General features: G+C 43.3%; 1 protein-coding gene across 1 annotated transcript in view; it reads left to right on the top strand.

Annotated features, from left to right (window-relative positions):
• The first annotated feature begins 8,006 nt into the window (after window positions 1-8,006).
• Window positions 8,007-20,971, top strand: part of ATG9B (autophagy related 9B) — a 336,653-nt gene continuing 323,688 nt past the window's right edge. Inside the window, exon 1 of the mRNA XM_086940924.1 lies at window positions 8,007-8,408. The gene's annotated coding sequence lies outside the window, so the exon portion shown is untranslated. The remainder of the gene's footprint in view (window positions 8,409-20,971) is intronic.

A 20,971-nucleotide genomic window follows, 5' to 3' on the forward strand; every position in this document is an offset into this window, starting at 1 on the left:
TGTGTATCATTTATTGCCCGGAGAGCGCCTGTAATATTGTGATGCGCTCTATTAGTTGGGAATGGGCGTAGCTAGGGGGCCAGAGGAAGAGGAGGAGCGGAGACAGGAAAGGGGCAGTTAGAGTAGGGACAGGGACCGACCAAGAAGTAGATAATAAAGCTCTGTGGTAAATGTATATATCGTGTCTGTCGTTATTGGGTTGAAGACACGACAACTGGCGACGAGGGTGGGATGGTGCAGTTGCCACCCACAGAACCCCCGAAGAAGCGTCCCGTCCCCTGCAGCGTGAAAGAAGAAGAAAACTCGGGTGAGACACAAGGCCGCCGTCTAGATCAAGAGGCCAGCGGTATTTGCCCTTGCTCCGCAATCCGTGAATCGCGTAGAGCCCAGAGGAAGAAAACGCCAGTGAGAGCTGTGGCGTTTTGAAGCAGTGAGCCGGTTCACGCCAAAACGTGGCTCACCCCCGACGCGTGTAAGTCAGCACGCACTTAACGAGGAGAAGTCGGGAGCCCTCCCCGACTCTGCCTACCGCTCCGGTGGCCAAGGAGCGTCTGTGGTGCTGCCCAGGACGTGGGGAAGTGTCCTAACGACAAGCGCTGTCGAGCGCCAAAGACGACTGACCAGCGCTACTTGGCGCCAAAATTGGGAGCTCACCCCGGATGCGTGAGATTTGGCACGCAGCGGCTGCAATAGACCGCGACTGGAAAAAGTAAGTTGAAGTGTCAAGTGGGACAGATCGCATGAATGGACCAGATGACAGTCTGCCCAACAAACGCGCAAGAAGGGCAAACTATAGAAGACTGGACCAGTCACATCAACACTGGAAATCGGTACACGATCACACACAAGCACCTCACTGTTTGCCAAATTCTAGAGACGAGTCTCTAGAAGACATCAAACAGGAGAACACATCACACCGGTAGCACAGATGTCAGGACACCAAACAAGTGTGAAGAGGAAGCGAACTGCATAAGATGGACTGATGCACTCAGACAACGTAAAGGGGAAGACAAACACATTCATGACATCCGAGATAATGAAGAAACTGAGAGGAGGTCATTACCATCATGCGGGAGAGGCAGAAATTAAATACCTTGGGATCAAACTCAAGAAACAAGTACGTGGTTATCGAACAACTTCTCCAGTGAATTGACAACGAAGACACTTCGAGAAAGATACCCGGAGAAACATCCCAAAGATAACTCCGACGGGAAGAGCAGCTACCCATTTCAGAAATCCACCCGTTAAGACATTCTCAAAGGAACGTTCTCAAAGGAAATCGACAAAGAACTCCTCTGATTCAGAAAGCATGTCGGTCCGATCCTTCGAGTCGACCGAGTCGTGGTCCCGACAACGATCATGGCGTCAATCACCCGAACACACCAGAGAACCAAGGGACATCCTTTCCGTCAAGAGCAACATGTCTTACACCATTGTCTCTGAACACTCAATCACTGTCATGTCAGTCACAGGTGTATCAAGACATAAATAATACACTGTCACCCCTGATGGGGTCAGCGAGGCTGACTCAAAGGGCCTACAAAAGGAAAACAGGTATAGTGGACATTACTCACCGGATGGAAAAAGACCAACCAGTCAATCTGCAAGGAAAGCCAGACGTGTCCATAGAGACAGATCATCATCGGATGAGAGAGGAACATACATATGCGCAAATGGTTCAAGGGTTCACCAGTCCCAAGCGCGAGCGGGAGTGGATGAGACAACCAGAAGCAGCAAAGGAGTCCCCAAACCAAACCAAGACGATCTCTTCATATAGCACCGTACCGTCTGGCATGCATGACTCCGAACAGGAGGGCAGCGTTGCTCTCAACTGGACAAGACAAAAAGAAGTAAAAGTACATGCGAGTGCTCGGAAGAGAACCAGAACAACGTCCCCTCGGAAAGGAGATTGAACGTCAATCGAACAAGAGTCACAAAGGAAGACAGACTGCCGATATCAAGCTGAGACCATCACAGTCATCTCAGACACTGAAGGTGAGTGGATCACCCAGAAGCTGATTGAAAACCACCACGAATTTGAGCATACGCACATCACACGAGACGTCGTGCAAGTGCCAAGATGCACTCTTGTAGTAAAGGATGCTCTCGTCAAGGCGACAGAAAGTGTAAAAGTCAAAAATGTATTAATAGGGACAAGAGAAGGACACATACAAGGTTTTCAAAAGAATAGTGGCTTTATTGCCAATAAAGCTGCAGCTTGAGACAATTTGCAGGTTTGCAAAGTGATCTAATTTTCACAGAGAGAATTCAGGCTTTATATATGTTCACAATCTCTTGACAGGTTATTCATTAACTATTACATCATGGTGTGACCATGCTAGAATTAGATCCATGTGTACATTACAGTATCAAGGTGTATTTCAAAAATATGTCTACGTTCACATTTTACATTATTTGCGACACATCTGACCATGCAGCTACAGGTTAATCTTTAAACCACCATCTCGTGTCTTTTCAGCCTTGCCTTGGCCGGTTATCTTGAAATGTACACATTAAATGTTGATCTACTTATCGGCAGAGGCCTGTGTCAGCCTTGCCTTAGTCGGTTATCTTGAAATGTTCATATACAATGTTGATCTACTTATCAGCAGTGGCCCGTGTTTTCTGCTTTCCCACACAATGACGCACTTGCTATCTGTGCTGGGCACACACTTTGCCTCTTTAGGACAACAAGGCAAGGACAGGCTAAACTTGTCATATTCTAGGTCAGCGAGCAATTCCTGGAAAAAGCTCGCTGAACTGACTGAACTGTCTCTGGTACATAGGTGAAAGCTAGTGAATCATTAAACAATTTGGAGCTTCAACAGAATGGGCACGCACAGGCTCATCTGCCTTTCTTTTCTGGTTTCAGCTGAATTTCAGACAACTTAATTTAACCCTCTGTGCACCAGCCGTGCACCATGGAGTAATCATTTCATTAAAACTAGTGGGATCTGTTCATTTGCAAGCAGGTTACAGACAGAAATTAATATAAACTGCAGTTCAATTCAATATTGTCATTCAGCAAGTGGCCAACTTAATTTTTCATCTTTGACAAATCGACCCTTTGAACCTCAGTTTAAAATAATTTCATCGCGCAGCATATCATAATTTTAATAATTATATTGTTCATTCTTATCATCGTCAGAAATGTCTATGTTCATTCACTCAGTAGTGACTGTTTGCATCAGCATCCTTTCTTTTTCCTTTAATTTCCTCACTTGGCATTTTGTCATCTGTCCCAATAGTTGACAGCACATTGGCAGGCAATTAACTAATAGGCAACAGCCTATTATTAGTAGGAAAATTGTTATGAACACCATCCCTATCTTCCAACCCCATGCGCTCAACCAACTCCAAAGTGAACCTCCTATATCCCATGTACCAGAATCCTGATGTGCTTCTACACCTATATGATGCAATCTTTTTATTGCTTTCCTGACAGTAACAGAGGAGTCCGGGACATAGGTGCAACAGGACGCCCCTATAATTGCACAGACTCCTCCCCTTTCTGCTAGCATCATGTCGAGGATCATTCTATTTTGTAACGAAACTAATCTCACAGCTTGAAGCTCTATTGTAATATTTTCAAGTATGCTTGTTGTTTCATTTATTGTTGCTTCTAGTAGCCTGGATAATCTACGTATATCTCTGGAGTTGATAGCTGGACCAATCCATGGTATCACTCCTTTAAATATGTCACCCGCTATCTGTGATGCTGTATCTCTTTGATCCACATCCACACTTCTCCTGCCTCTCCGTGGTGCATGTCTTTGCATGTCCCTTCGAACTTCTTTTGTGTCTTTAATTGCTATAGCAGGTAATACAAAACCTAGGTGACAACAACCACCCCAATTTGTTGGAAGCCATGTATAAGCCTTCTCTCCACAAATGAAATAAATTGAGTCACCTACGTAAAGTGGAATGCTAATATTTCCGGCCGCCATTTCAAATGTCATGTTACAATTTGTACTATTTCCTACCTGATAGGTCCCATTACTCTTAATACATATACTCCCTATTGCGTTGTGTTTTCTTAATTTTAACTTTAAAAATGGTATATTCTTATTTGCTTCTTTTGGTGGGCCTGCTATCCCAATGCTTGTATTCTTATTTGGAAAGAGCGGGGTAAAGATGTCAGAAAGGGGAAATGTTGCATTTGGTTCTACCACTTCCGTGCAGTTCCCTAGTGTCAGAATATCTGCCATATATTTGTTATATAATGTTCCTGCAGGTGGGGCCATAGTTGCCCCTGCACCAGCAGTACTTTTCTTTAAGTTCTGTAAAACAGCTATCAGTTCTATTTTTACTATTGTTATGTAAATGGCATAACAGGATGCTGCAAACGGTAGTGGGACTTGAACCAGGGGCAAACTTTGGTCTACAGAAGCTGGGAATTGCAAACATATCCAGCAATCTCCCCTTGTTAATATCTTATTGGTATGATGCATCAAAGTCACAAAGGAATTGTGGTGCATATCTTCTCTGTGGGCTATTTCTTCAGGTGACAAAGTGTATGCAGGTATTGTAGCAGGTGTTGTTGGTGTTGAGATCAATTTTTCCAAAGCACTGCGTTGAAGCGCAGGCGTGAATTCTGGGGGGAAGCGACTTTTCGCAGTACGCCATGTAGAAGTACCATTTTTCATAATGTCTATCACCCACTCGTGTATCATTTTCTGTTCTTTTTCTGTTATTTTTGGCCTTAACCCTTGTCTACCAGAGGTAGAGAGAGGTGTTTCTTGTAGTGCTACAGGTACTGTCTTACTAGTTGGTGATGTATGTTGTGGTGTGTGTGTCTGTGGTGCTGATGTAGTTTGCATTGTTTGTGGGCTGTATGGTGGTGGAGTTGTTAATAATGCCTCTATTACAGGGTCTTCTGTATCTTCCTGTTCTAAGGGAGCATTAGGTAGAGTGGGGTACACATCTGGTATGGGCTTGTGAACTGTAAGACATTTATCCATTTCCATTTCTTTTTCCCTACAACTTGTTACACATCTTTCTTTTGCCTTCTCCCTATCATATGCCAAAGCTTTCCCTTTCGTTGTCCTAGGTTCCCCTGGCCATCTGTTAGCGGCATATGATCGCCATGCATGAAATGCATCCCATTGTAATAAACGTACTTTCTTCCCTTTCTTTTCACGTTCCCTTAAACAATCTTCTAAATAAAGCATTTTATCTCTGTCAAATGTCCCATTTTCTGGAAACTGTAGATCAGGATTTTTTCTAGTATAACGAGTCCATTGATCTAAGTGCATAGCTGTGTGGTACCCTTTTTTCCGTGCCACGTACCATGCTGGTGTGCCACGAGGAGGTGTTGGTTGAGTGACATCTAAGGCTGTCCTGCGGCCTTTAGCTGTGCTCAAAAATAGTTTGCTAAGCATTTTGAATTTTATTTAGTTACTTATTTAATTATCTTTCCTCTTCTATCACTTGTAATTTCTTTTTATTTTAAAGTGCTCTTAAAATACACTATTGTACACTTTTTTATACTATTTTTCAAAACTTTTGCAAGATACAGTTGTATGACCTATTTCAACAATATGCATATGTACTTTTAATTTTTAGACGTGTTTCAAAAGCATGCTCTGTCTAAAGGCGACCACCCATGGTCCCTCTTAAAAAAAGCGACCACCCACGGTCCTTTCTCCTGTCCTTGGGATCCTTAAGATCTTTCACAGGTTGGACAGTCCTCCTCAGGCACTTATCTTAAAGGCGCCCTCAGACCTCCCCTAGAGACCCCTAATGGATCTCAGTTTGTACTTTGTGATGTATTTTAGAAAAAACACTATTTCAATTGACAATATTGAGTTCAGTGCAATGAAGCACTGCCTACCTGAACATTAGACCATTTAGTATGCCGTTGTATGCGTCCTTCTTTGCTGTGGCAACAAAATCACCTAATGGCTCAAGGGAAGCTGGTGGTGTCTTTTGTCAAAGGCTTATCAACGGGAGCCCCGTCATCTGGGCGTGTCAGGAAACAAGTCCTCTCAGTAGCTGCGCAGAATACACCGAGACATCAAGGCTCCTGAAGAATCCAAAGACAGCAGCTCTGTATCCTCTGCAGAGACCATCAGTTCCCCACGAGTCACTGGCACCATCTGTAAAAGTCAAAAATTTATTAATAGGGACAAGAGAAGGACACATACAAGGTTTTCAAAAGAATAGTGGCTTTATTGCCAATAAAGCTGCAGCTTGAGACAATTTGCAGGTTTGCAAAGTGATCTAATTTTCACAGAGAGAATTCAGGCTTTATATATGTTCACAATCTCTTGACAGGTTATTCATTAACTATTACATCATGGTGTGACCATGCTAGAATTAGATCCACGTGTACATTACAGTATCAAGGTGTATTTCAAAAATATGTCTACGTTCACATTTTACATTATTTGCGACACATCTGACCATGCAGCTACAGGTTAATCTTTAAACCACCATCTCGTGTCTTTTCAGCCTTGCCTTGGCCGGTTATCTTGAAATGTACACATTAAATGTTGATCTACTTATCGGCAGAGGCCCGTGTCAGCCTTGCCTTAGTCGGTTATCTTGAAATGTTCATATACAATGTTGATCTACTTATCAGCAGTGGCCCGTGTTTTCTGCTTTCCCACACAATGACGCACTTGCTATCTGTGCTGGGCACACACTTTGCCTCTTTAGGACAACAAGGCAAGGACAGGCTAAACTTGTCATATTCTAGGTCAGCGAGCAATTCCTGGAAAAAGCTCGCTGAACTGACTGAACTGTCTCTGGTACATAGGTGAAAGCTAGTGAATCATTAAACAATTTGGAGCTTCAACAGAATGGGCACGCACAGGCTCATCTGCCTTTCTTTTCTGGTTTCAGCTGAATTTCAGACAACTTAATTTAACCCTCTGTGCACCAGCCGTGCACCATGGAGTAATCATTTCATTAAAACTAGTGGGATCTGTTCATTTGCAAGCAGGTTACAGACAGAAATTAATATAAACTGCAGTTCAATTCAATATTGTCATTCAGCAAGTGGCCAACTTAATTTTTCATCTTTGACAAAAGCCACACAACGGAAGCTGAGATGTGTCTCCATAGCTCAAACGAACGGCCCGCGGACCCGTGTGGCTGATCGAGGAACTATAAATATGTTGGACGCTAAGTTCATTTTGTTAACAAGAGGGGAGATGTAATATTGTGATGCATTCTAGTAGTTGGGAGTTGCGGAGCTAGGGGGCCAGAGGAAGAGGAGTAGCGGAGACAGGAAAGGGACAGTTAGAGTAGGGACAGGGACCGACCAAGAAGCAGATAATAAAGCTCTGTGGTAAATGTCTATATCGTGTCTGTCGTTATTGGGTTGAAGACACGACAGCGCCGAGAACAACTGCACTCTCTATCACTCGCGGCTCTCTGACATGGCCGCCAGCACTCCCAGCATTCCCCGTCACAACACGTGATGGGAACACTAGAGCGCTACACCACACAGCACAATATCCTTGGTGCAACAACATCAATTGTTGCATGGCTAAACACTTATAAGGTCCCAAAGGAGAGACCTATTGGCTATGCCAATGCTTGTTTTTAACTTTGTTAACAGCAGACCCATTCGCAAAGTAAACAGTTCCCAAGGGCGAGACCTGTTTGCTTTGAAATGCTTGTTTCATTTATGTCACAGCCCTCGTTTCCCTCTATTTCCGTGTCTTTACGTTGAGTTTATTTCCCTGACTTCTTGCACTCGTACTTTCTTTTCCCTTCGCACTCGAAGTCTTCGTTTACTTTGCACATTTATTTTATATGTATGCATTTTTTAACCTGGCTTTAGGGGGGTAGGTGCATGATTGAAGTCAAAGCTGAGGGCAACGTAAAGTGTTTCCAGCGTAAACACAATTACAACATCCTGGTTGAAGGACCCGAATAGGAAAGTCAAAGGCTTCTATTGCAGCGGTTACTCTGCTCGGAGCTCAGCTGCTTCTGTCTGCTTCTGCCTAAGCTTACCACTCCTTAGGTGGGCGGGCCTACAGAAACCCGTCCGAGCTGTCCAATAGGGCAGAGGTCTGAAGATAGCTGGAGACTAGGAGGTACACGTTTTCCTGGGATACCAAAATATTACCCAACAGTGGAAACCCAGACCTCTCCACTGAGCAACCCCGGGATCTGTTGTCAACAGAGAAGAGAGAGCCGCAGGAGGGGGCAGCAGAGCACACGCAGACTTTAGGTGCAATGACAAGCCGGGTCCCCCAGGACCAAACACATTACCCCGCTAACACAGTTGAGCCCAGAAGATCCGCCGCGACCCCGGAAGTCAAAGGAGCCTGCGCTCCGAGTTCCATAAGGCTGAAACCGGAGGATACTGAACAATTGAACTCTCGGTAGCACCAGCTGCAAAGCCATCCGCGCACACAATCCGTCAGGCCACAGCTAGGGGTCTGACGTTGAAGGTGAGTCGGGGTCCTGGGTAGCAGAGATGAGACGCTTTTTGCTGCTGGTGAGCGGAGCGGCATGAGTGGACAGCAAGAGACAAAGGGCTGCGAATGGCAGAGGCCAATTGTTGTGGGCAAGGGGCATTTGTTTACAACGGATACGTGGGTACCGATAGGTTGGGGGTGCTCGCTTATTTTGAACCAGTAGTGTGTGCGTATTTACCACGAATAGGCAGGCAATACGGCAAATGACAAGAGTGGTAAGGCGGTTCTTGTTTACAAGTTGTGGGCAGGGGTGGTACTAGTTTACCATTGGGTGGCTGTCAGACTGGGCACCGGAAGGCGTAAGCGATTTGCTAGGCGAGTGCCAGAAATGACATAACAAAACGTATTTTCTTCTAATGGGGTTCCGCTTCACGTGGCGGCGCTAACCAAGAATTTTACTGGTCACAATCGACAAATCTTGGTCACCGAACACCCTGCACTTCTCGTGTGGACAGCTGGTGACAATGTATTTGCATAGACAGGCATACACTCTTAGTCGGTACACGGTTGTTCCTATTTGTTCATTTACTTATCTTTTTGTCACCTGTCTCTTCTTGTCAGCCTACGTGTCCTTTCTGTGGGACAAGCACTTTCTGTCTCACTGCTGTCTTAAGAGCCTGTCTTTATCTCACCGCCTTACCTCTGGCTACTTATAACCATTGGACTGATGTTTACATATAGTATTTCTGCCTCTGAACCTGCCGTCATCGACTTGGCCAGTTCTGTTTGGCCGTAGTTCACCCCATGAGTCAATGCTGAATATTGTGCCGGTCTCTCCTTTTAGCACCTATGCCAATTATGGTGTCTGTCTTTACACAACATCTGTGTTGTGGAATGAGTGCACAACCTGTGTATGACACTGTTCGTTCCTTTTTGGGTGCTCCGTGGGTGGCGGCCAACGTCCCTGGGCGCCTGATAGACAAAGTAACACGTTGTGTCTCTAGTGGAGCACTAGAGACATCCCCTAGGGCACTCCTTTATCTCCTCCCTTGTAATCAGAGGATTCCACAAAATTAGTGTTTCTTCACTTTTGATATTTTATTGGATGTTTTCAATGTTTTGACTTGAATTCAACCATTCATTATTCTCTCAAAATTTCAACATCAGTGACAAAATGTTCTTAATATTCCAATGCATTTCGGGCGGTATCATTACGCCCTTCATCAGGGAATCAATACTATGAAAAAAACAGAAATGTGAAGAAAACGTCACTATCTAAATAAATGTGATGTGTCTTATCAGTACAAAACATCATAAATAAAAGGATAACTGTGCATTCCTAAATAGGAGAATGAAAACGTCTACATATGGGTACAATATAATGAAAGGCAATTGTCCTTATCAGGTTGCATGCATACACTCACGTGTCACTTTTCTTCTCTTTGGAGGGTATGTCTGGAAAAATATTGTAAAATAAACGAGTGTAAACTTAGTGTTCTAATAGCACTGTTCTTAAAGATTCAATACTGGCATAACCGGTCGTTCTCAGAACACACTGACCTCATTGTCACAATCTCGGCGTGTAGTTCAGCAAAAACCTCTCCGACTCCATTATCAAAACGGTTGCCCGGGATACGAACAAGCTAAAATACTATTCGACGTTGCTCCGCTCACGTGACTCGGAGCGCATCTCAAAGCCAGAGCTCAATGTCGGCTCGGCAACATCCACTACATTATTCTTAGTGGTGAAGTCAATGTTCCAATCCTAGTTGGTGCTACATAACGTTCAAACGTTATTAAAGCTTACACATGTTAAAACTTTTAAATAAAAACGGGAAAAAATAGGAAAAAATATATAAGCGTCCCTACTGGGATTCGAACCTCATATGCCCTGCAAAACACATCTACCCTCGATCGCGGTGTGCTATCGTAGAACTTAACAGTGAGAGCCAAAAAAAACAGACAGGTGGAGAAAAAAGTGAAATAAACATACACTGCATAATCAATTATTAAACAGTAAACTATAACAAAGTGAACATCACAGTATATAGTATCACAGGAGTCCAGTCCCGGGTGGGGACAGTCAGGCATACAGTGATGCCCGTTCAATTAGAGGTAACAAGACAGTTCGCTCCGTTCATTGAGCCCATTAGGGCTTTGCGTGCACAATTTATGTATCCAGTAGTTCTCACGTTGTAGTAGGTGTTTAGTATTGTCTCTTCCTTCTATTTTTTCTGCTGTTTCCAACACCATGTATTGTAATTGTGAGATGTTATGTTTTGCCTCAGTGAAGTGGGCAGCTACGGTGGACTTTACACTTTTGAGCCTAATGTTCGATTTATGTTCCGTCAATCGTGTTCTAATGCTTCTTTCCGTTTTACCCACATATAGTTTTCCGCACGGGCATTTCAGTGCGTAAATGACATTTTTGGTGTTGCATGTGGCGTTAACATGGACTTTGATGTTATATCCCTTCATCGGATGATTAATGGAATTTCCTTTAATGATGTTGTTGCAGCTTCCACAACTTAGACAGGGTTTAGTTCCTTTGAATGATTTGATTTGGGGTTTGCGTTGCTTGAGGATTTCCCCCATGTTTTGAGCTCTAGTATGTGCGAATATTGGAACTTGATCAAAGTCATGTTGGAAATCAGGTTCTGACCTCAGCATATTCCAGTGTTTGGTGATGATTCTTTTAAAGTTATGACTTTGGGTGGAAAATTTCGACACCGCTACTATACGAGCTTCCTCATGCTTTTCTGACGGTTTTAGTAGATCCTTTCTATCCATTACATCCACTTTTTTCCTCGCTTTGTCTATCACCTCAGTTGGATACCCTCTATTTGCAAATCTTGTGGCCATTTCATCCAAAGAAGTTTTCGCCTGTGTGCTGTCCGATGTTATTCTCTTGACTCTTGTCATTTGTGAATAAGGCAAATGTTGTTTTAGGCTTGGTTGGTGGAAGCTGGTGTAATGTAACATGTTATTCCTGTCCGTTTCCTTTCGGTATATTGTTGTTTCAAAGCCTTTGTTAGTTAAGTTGATTCTCATGTCCAAAAATGTTATCGACGACTCTGATGTTTCCCAAGTTAGTTGTATGCGGCTATCTTCCTGATTGAATTCACATAGTGCTGTTTCAAGTACTGTTTTGGAAGATTTCCATAAGATGAAAATATCATCTATATAGCGGACCATGAATTTTAAATTGTCCTTCCAGATCGGTTTAGAGAACATGTTGAGTTCTTCATAGCTTTGCATAAAAATATTAGCGTACACCGGGGCCGCCGAATTTCCCATGGCTGTTCCTGTCAGTTGTTGATACCATTGTTCGCCATATTTGAAGTAACTTTGGTGTAACGTGAATGTCATTAGTTCCATAAGGAAAACCTGAAAATCCTGTTTCAGATCTGTGTTTACTAGAGCTCTTTCAACAGCTTCCAATCCAAGGTTATGCGGTATTGAGGTGTACAGCGACCGTACGTCTGCTGTGCACATAAGCAATTTTTCACTCAGTTCAAAATGAATTTCATCCAATTTTTTTAAAAAGTCAGTTGAATCTTTGACAAATGTCCTCATGTAAGAAACATGAGGACATTTGTCAAAGATTCAACTGACTTTTTAAAAAAATTGGATGAAATTCATTTTGAACTGAGTGAAAAATTGCTTATGTGCACAGCAGACGTACGGTCGCTGTACACCTCAATACCGCATAACCTTGGATTGGAAGCTGTTGAAAGAGCTCTAGTAAACACAGATCTGAAACAGGATTTTCAGGTTTTCCTTATGGAACTAATGACATTCACGTTACACCAAAGTTACTTCAAATATGGCGAACAATGGTATCAACAACTGACAGGAACAGCCATGGGAAATTCGGCGGCCCCGGTGTACGCTAATATTTTTATGCAAAGCTATGAAGAACTCAACATGTTCTCTAAACCGATCTGGAAGGACAATTTAAAATTCATGGTCCGCTATATAGATGATATTTTCATCTTATGGAAATCTTCCAAAACAGTACTTGAAACAGCACTATGTGAATTCAATCAGGAAGATAGCCGCATACAACTAACTTGGGAAACATCAGAGTCGTCGATAACATTTTTGGACATGAGAATCAACTTAACTAACAAAGGCTTTGAAACAACAATATACCGAAAGGAAACGGACAGGAATAACATGTTACATTACACCAGCTTCCACCAACCAAGCCTAAAACAACATTTGCCTTATTCACAAATGACAAGAGTCAAGAGAATAACATCGGACAGCACACAGGCGAAAACTTCTTTGGATGAAATGGCCACAAGATTTGCAAATAGAGGGTATCCAACTGAGGTGATAGACAAAGCGAGGAAAAAAGTGGATGTAATGGATAGAAAGGATCTACTAAAACCGTCAGAAAAGCATGAGGAAGCTCGTATAGTAGCGGTGTCGAAATTTTCCACCCAAAGTCATAACTTTAAAAGAATCATCACCAAACACTGGAATATGCTGAGGTCAGAACCTGATTTCCAACATGACTTTGATCAAGTTCCAATATTCGCACATACTAGAGCTCAAAACATGGGGGAAATCCTCAAGCAACGCAAACCCCAAATCAAATCATTCAAAGGAACTAAACCCTGTCTAAGTTGTGGAAGCTGCAACAACATCATTAAAGGAAATTCCATTAATCATCCGATGAAGGGATATAACATCAAAGTCCATGTTAACGCCACATGCAACACCAAAAATGTCATTTACGCACTGAAATGCCCGTGCGGAAAACTATATGTGGGTAAAACGGAAAGAAGCATTAGAACACGATTGACGGAACATAAATCGAACATTAGGCTCAAAAGTGTAAAGTCCACCGTAGCTGCCCACTTCACTGAGGCAAAACATAACATCTCACAATTACAATACATGGTGTTGGAAACAGCAGAAAAAATAGAAGGAAGAGACAATACTAAACACCTACTACAACGTGAGAACTACTGGATACATAAATTGTGCACGCAAAGCCCTAATGGGCTCAATGAACGGAGCGAACTGTCTTGTTACCTCTAATTGAACGGGCATCACTGTATGCCTGACTGTCCCCACCCGGGACTGGACTCCTGTGATACTATATACTGTGATGTTCACTTTGTTATAGTTTACTGTTTAATAATTGATTATGCAGTGTATGTTTATTTCACTTTTTTCTCCACCTGTCTGTTTTTTTTGGCTCTCACTGTTAAGTTCTACGATAGCACACCGCGATCGAGGGTAGATGTGTTTTGCAGGGCATATGAGGTTCGAATCCCAGTAGGGACGCTTATATATTTTTTCCTATTTTTTCCCGTTTTTATTTAAAAGTTTTAACATGTGTAAGCTTTAATAACGTTTGAACGTTATGTAGCACCAACTAGGATTGGAACATTGACTTCACCACTAAGAATAATGTAGTGGATGTTGCCGAGCCGACATTGAGCTCTGGCTTTGAGATGCGCTCCGAGTCACGTGAGCGGAGCAACGTCGAATAGTATTTTAGCTTGTTCGTATCCCGGGCAACCGTTTTGATAATGGAGTCGGAGAGGTTTTTGCTGAACTACACGCCGAGATTGTGACAATGAGGTCAGTGTGTTCTGAGAACGACCGGTTATGCCAGTATTGAATCTTTAAGAACAGTGCTATTAGAACACTAAGTTTACACTCGTTTATTTTACAATATTTTTCCAGACATACCCTCCAAAGAGAAGAAAAGTGACACGTGAGTGTATGCATGCAACCTGATAAGGACAATTGCCTTTCATTATATTGTACCCATATGTAGACGTTTTCATTCTCCTATTTAGGAATGCACAGTTATCCTTTTATTTATGATGTTTTGTACTGATAAGACACATCACATTTATTTAGATAGTGACGTTTTCTTCACATTTCTGTTTTTTTCATAGTATTGATTCCCTGATGAAGGGCGTAATGATACCGCCCGAAATGCATTGGAATATTAAGAACATTTTGTCACTGATGTTGAAATTTTGAGAGAATAATGAATGGTTGAATTCAAGTCAAAACATTGAAAACATCCAATAAAATATCAAAAGTGAAGAAACACTAATTTTGTGGAATCCTCTGATTACAAGGGAGGAGATAAAGGAGTGCCCTAGGGGATGTCTCTAGTGCTCCACTAGAGACACAACGTGTTACTTTGTCTTTACACAACCACATGGTTTATTTCTGCCACACCTGAACCATGCTGCCTTTAAAAGTATGTCTAATTTTCTCACCATTGGACCAACGCTTCCTGTAGTATCTTTTTGTCACCTCTTTTGACTACTTCCGAAAGTATTCCTTCCATACTTAGAACCGTCACTATTAAAATAGGTGTCTTACATTCTATAATGTTTTAAATGATACCTCACAAATATTTATAAAATTGTGTTGTAATGGGTATATTTAAGTAGGAAGAATTGTGGTAGTCCTATAGAATGTAGAATACAAACTTTTCCATCATTCGCAACAAGAATTTTAGATTCTATTAAGGACAGGGAGGGGATGATAATGAGTAGTAAAGATTGAGACACATAAACAGCAGCCAATGAAAAAACAGTTAAAAAACAAAACTAACATTAAACACTGCATGTCTCACAAGGCTTTGAACCACACCTCTTACATTAACCAATCTGAGCAGTCCAAAGTCTTACAAAATAGCGAGGCACCATCTAACTGCCTCTTTTCAACAAGCAGTCTTTTCCATAGTGCTTTTCAAAGCAGGATACAGTTCCAGCTCTCAACGGAGAGCAATTCCAAATAACAGGTCTCTGCCGAGACAACTCTATTCATTATCAGCGTAGAACTTGTAGCTAGAAGAAATTCCATATTCAGTTCTGTTTGGAATCCGTTCCTGAAATCAGAAACGAGTTTGAAAACCACAGAATTAAAGACGTTTCGAATTCTAGGGAGGGAAGAAAAACATGTTGCAATACAACGTACGACATCATGACAGTTGTAATACAACTCTTAGCTGCTCCAACGGGTGGGATAATCCTTGCCTCAGTGTCTAAAATTCTTGTTGCAATTGCTGGAAAATGTATTCTATGGCAGGACCAGAGGCTCAGATTATGCAGGTTCAAAGCTGACCAACAACCACAGAAGAAACATGCACAATTGGTTTATAATAAAACATTTTAAACATTGAATCGGATGACCAGTCCGCTGCCTTAAGAATATCTTCTAATCTGGATCCCATAATAAAAGCCTTAGAGGCCATAGCGCCTCACGCAGAATGAGCGCCATACACAGATACATCAGTACCGGCCTCAGCCATATCCAATCTGACCCAACGAGCCAAGGTGGCCGCCGATACAGAGCGGAGATGCTTCTGCATTGACTATAGCAAAGGTCCTAAAGGATCGGTTCTGTGAGCTAAAGTACGTTTCGTCATAACTTTTTAAGCATTTTATCACACATTTATCATTATGAGGAAAGGCAGGATAATCAACAGAACGAGACGTTGTTTTAGTTCTTCTTCTAGATATAATGAATGATACAACCTAGGAAAAAATTCTACCCCTGCTAGTTCTAAGGCATGTACATCAGAAACTCCACAACAAGAAATGAGACATAAGAGCATGGTAAGCTTAGCTGATATTTCCTTTAACCCCTTAAGTGCTGCTGACGGCCAACGGTCGTCAGCAGCGCTACCTCCCCAGTGCTGCGCACGACCATTGGACGTCCATTCAGCACTGGTTCCAATGGACAGCGCAGCACTGGGGAGGGATGTTTACACGCAGCTAAGGTGTTAATGATACATCTTTATTGTCAAGCCAAGATTCCAATAATGAGAGAACATCAGACACATCCCATAACTTATTGTATCTGGGTCTCGGTGGACAAGTGACCCTTATACTTTTCATTAACTTAAATATCATCCGATGGATCCCAACCAGCTTTCAATCTATGTGGTCATGTCCAGCAGACAACGCAGATCTAAATTTGTTAACAGATCTGTAGCATAATCCTGATTCCGCATATTCTGACAAAAAGTTTAAAATCTCTTTCAAATCTTATCCCATGGGATCCACCTGCAGTTGAAGGCACCAACCCATACAGCGTTTCCGTGCCGCTGAATATCTTTTACGGGTGGAAGGAGCCCAAGCCTGTTGTATAAACTCAGCAGCCGTCAATGAAAGGCCTTCAATTAGTTCATGTCTCCCGAAAGCATCCAAACCATGAGTATCAGTTGATCTTGAAGGACCAATGGATGTGGGGAGCCCACTGGGGCCTGGAGTAATTGTGGAAGTTGAATGGGCAGATCCAATGACAACTCCAAGAGAGTTGGAAACCACAATTGTGCCTTCCACAGAGGTGTAACTAACACCAATGATGCTGACTGACGACTGACCTGAGCCGCGACTCTGGGGATCAATGCAAAGGGATGAAAAGCGTAATTCCTCTGAGGTCCCCACTGATGAAGAAAAGCATCCGTTCTCATTGCCATTGGGTCCGGTCTCCAGCTGTAGAAGCAGGGAAGTTTGGTGTTGAAACAGGAGGCAAACAGGTCCATCCTACATGGGCCGTGAATATTCATGATCTCTTGACACAAGGCAGGATGGAGCTTCCAGTTGCTGAAGTCTGTCAGGAAACCTGGAGTTCCAATCTGCAACTAGATTGTCTTTGCCGGGGATGTATTCTGCTATTATTGAGACCTTCTGTGTTAGGCAGAAATGCCAGTAATCTCTAGCAATGTTAGCCAACAGACAATATCTCATCCCTCCTAGGCGATGTATGTACCTCACAGCTGACACATTGTCCATCCTGAGAAGGATGCAACAATTGCTCTTTATTGGGGAGATCGACTTGATGGCAAACAAGCCCGCCAATAACTCTAGACACAATTGATGTGCAATTTCAGTTCTTCTGCTGACCAGTGGCCACCTGCAGCGAAGTCTCCGCATCTTGCGCCCCAGCGACCTGCGCCCTGGTGTCTGCTTCGATAACTACATCGGTAGACCCTCCGAAAATGGCCTTGCCATTCCAAGCCTCCATATGTGTTAACCACAATTGCAGTTCTTTTTGAGCTTCGGGTGACGGAGCAATCAAGTGATCATAACTGAAATTCTATTGAAGATAATGATTCTTGAGGCGTTGGAGAAGATCAGGGAATATCGCCTGGATCAAGGATGCCAGAAGGCCCACAATCCTCGCCAGGGACCTCAAAGAAACCATCTCTCTCGATAATGTTGTTCAGATTTCCCTTTTGATGGATTTGATCTTGTTTGGAGGGAGGAGCAATTGAGCAGTCACCAAGTTGATCTGAAAGCCCAAGAAGTCCACCTGTTGAGAGGGATCCTCATGGATATTTTGAGATTTATTACAAAAGCCAGCTCTTGTAGCAGAGACATAGTCCACTGTAGCCGATTTTGATCCTGTGTCAACAGAAGCATGTCGTCTAGGTAGATGATCATGCAAACTGCCATCTTCTGAAGACAAGTCCCCACCGGTTTCAACAACTTGGTGAACACCCAGGGAGCTGATGAGAGGCAGAAGGGTAGGTATTGGTATTGGAGCCACTGTCCTTTCCATTGAAATTGGAGGTATCATTGGTGCGGAGGAAAAATTGGAACTGTCAGATAGGCTTCTTTTGGTCTGAACGCACCATCCAATCGTTTTCTAACAGACAATCTCTTAAAAGGTGGATGCCTTCGATCTTAAAATGTCTGTAAATTACAAGGGGTTGTATTTTCTGAGACTTAACACTAATCTCTGGCCTCCTCCTTTCTTTTGCACCAAGAAGACGTTGCTGCAAAAGCCTCCTGGTATGAAGGTTCCTGTAGCAATAGCCTGCTTTGTCTAACGTTCTAGTAGTTCGGAGTCTATAAAAGACTGCTCTTGAAGGGAAAAAGGGAGAGGAGTAGAAGAGCCTGTTTTGTAGGAAACCGACTTACTCTATTTGATACGTCTTGAACAGTGTTCATGATCCATGCAGTTGAAGTGATCTTTGCCCTATTGTGTACAAAATGCATCAATCTGCCCCCCAAGGGAATATAAGGGAGAAAAGGAATTGTTACCTGAAGAATGGGCGTCATTGTGTCTGAAACCTCGATTGATCCCTTTGTTGTAATGGCAGCGGGAAGCCCGAGATCTGGTGGGGTAGCATCCGGCCTGATCTAGTTCTTGGGTATAGCCTCTGCGGACAAAGCCACGTTGAGGACTTTGCTGGTTGTAGCGGCCGGTCGAGCATCCTCTGCCACTACCGGCCCTACCAGAGAGGGGATGGATACTCTTTTGAGGGAGGACTGAGATTTGTCAAGGGATGTGAAGGTGTTTACGAATTTTGCGATATCCTTCACAAACCACTCGCCAAAGAGTTGACCTTCCACTAGTGGACCCGGCTTGGCTGAGGCCAGTTCTGCTAGCTGCGGGTCAATCCTCAAAAGGATGACTTGTGTCTCTTGGAAGAAAGTGCGCAGTTCCATGGCCAAGAAGGCACATTGCTCTTTGAGTCCATCCAGCTAGGGCTTCCGGTTGGATGGCTACACCAGTTTCCTGTGCTTGCAGAGCCAATTCCAGTATCTTTGCCAGTGGACCAGAGACATCGAGTAACCTATCTTGGCAGGCTCTGAGAGCTATATCTGTACCTTTCTTGGGATCTTTCCGGTATTTCTTGGGAAAGGTTTGCATAGAGGTATCTAGTTCTGAAGTCTGTGCTGTTTTGTTGGGAGGGTCTGGACGGGGCATTCTGATTTAAGTCGGGATCTAACTTCCTTGTCGAAGCTCTTACGCAGATTCGTCTGCATATATTCCTCCTCCGCCGGGGCTGGGAACCATTCTGAAGATCTAGGATGGACTATACTAGAAGGGTCAAAAGTGAAGGGAGATGGAGTAACAGGGGAAAGAGAGTATTTGCGTTTCTTGGTGCGCTTGCGTGGGCGTGATTCCTGTGAGGAGTCTGTATCAGTTTCTGTATCGGTCTGGGATGGGATTAGAGGGGAAAGGCGGAGGCGAAGGGGCCAGCGGATCCATTGTGTTGTGATCTTTGGCTTTTTGTGTAACCTTGGTGTAAATTTTAACAATGGGCCAAGAGGGACCTGGAGGCTCAGAGGGTGGTGGGGAGGAGTTGGGGAGGGATTACCAGGCGGGATACCCTGACTAGTACCTACCAATTAGTCAAGGCAGAGTGAGATAGGCAGGAGGGCGAAGGATAGAGTCTTGTCCAATTTTTTTATCTCAAGTTTTATCAATGAGGGTCTCCGTATTTTCATCATAGTAATAGTCTTCATCTTCTACAGGCCCATATGCAGCTAATTCTTGTTCATAGACTTCACAGTCCGACATCTTAATGAATATAATATATTCCTGTCAAAATTCTCCAATGGAAAGCCAATTCTACAACCCTGATCAGCTCAGGAAACAGGGCGTCAGAAGAGAGCAAAAGGCTGGGGCAGGGATGCTAGAAGGTAGCAAAAACACTGTAGTAATAGGATTTGCGAAAGCCCTTCTTGCCTAATTAGCCAGTGAAGAGTTAAAAAAATTAAGGCTGTTAATACAACAGAATTTATATTATAGACCTGACTGCGGAAAAAAATTGCCCAGGAAAAAGCTGATCAATAAGGCCCGGTACCGGCACAAGACTGCAAAGGCTTCACTCCCTCCATTATACAAACCCGGGCAAAGGCATCATCCAGTGTGTGTCGGGAGTCTGCAATCGCATGCACTGACATGTGCAGGCTCCTGAGAGGAACGCGCAACCAGCCCAATTGGGCTCTCTACGCGACCTCAATCCCAGGGAGGGGCCACTCCCTAGCAGTAGCACGAGGAGCGTGAACCGCAGCAGCACGGACGCCTGGGCAAAACAAATAAATTCACCTAATTTACGGGTATAAAAACACAGATACTACGCAAATAATGAACAGCGCAACACTCGCTGATAAAGTAAGGGGACTATAGTTTTAACACGCGAGCACGCCAGGAGCGAACGCTGCATTGCAAGAAAAACAGTTGCTATGAATCATTAATCAATAACCATGAAAATGCAAGAAACATTTATGACAACCAGAATGATATGCAAAATAACGAGGCACTTTTCTTGACTGCGGAGAAGCAAAGAAATGGGCAGTAAGTTGGTGCCTCGCTATTTTGTAAGACTATGGACTGCTTTGATTGGTTAATGAAAGGGGTATGGTTCAAAGCCTCATGGGACATGTGGTGTTTAATGTTTTTATCCCAGTTTTTTTTTCATTGGCTGCTGTTAATCAGTAGTGAAGATTGTGAAGCATAATCTGAGCCTCGGGTCCTGCCATAGATTGTAGATCTGGATGGTGAACAGCTATGGTGAACCTGGAAATGCCTTCTATTGCCTGGTGGGACTGTCTCTGCTACTTGTAAACCCACCACGCTGTATTTACGACCACATCTAAATATTGAAGTCTAGCGGCTTGTAAGATTCTTCATTTGCACCCTTGCAATTGGGCACTGCGTTAACCTAAGTTTCAAAAGTTGCAGCATTCTGTGTAAAAATTCCAATGTGGTGGTAGCCACGGTGTGCAACCTTTACACTGAGAGTAACACAAGTTCAGCAAGTGATTTTAAAAGTTGCTGCGTCCTGCATGAAAAGCTCAGCGTTT

This window comes from Lissotriton vulgaris, chromosome 10, assembly GCF_964263255.1.
Source record: "Lissotriton vulgaris chromosome 10, aLisVul1.2, whole genome shotgun sequence".
In the NCBI taxonomy this organism is placed as follows: domain Eukaryota; kingdom Metazoa; phylum Chordata; class Amphibia; order Caudata; family Salamandridae; genus Lissotriton; species Lissotriton vulgaris.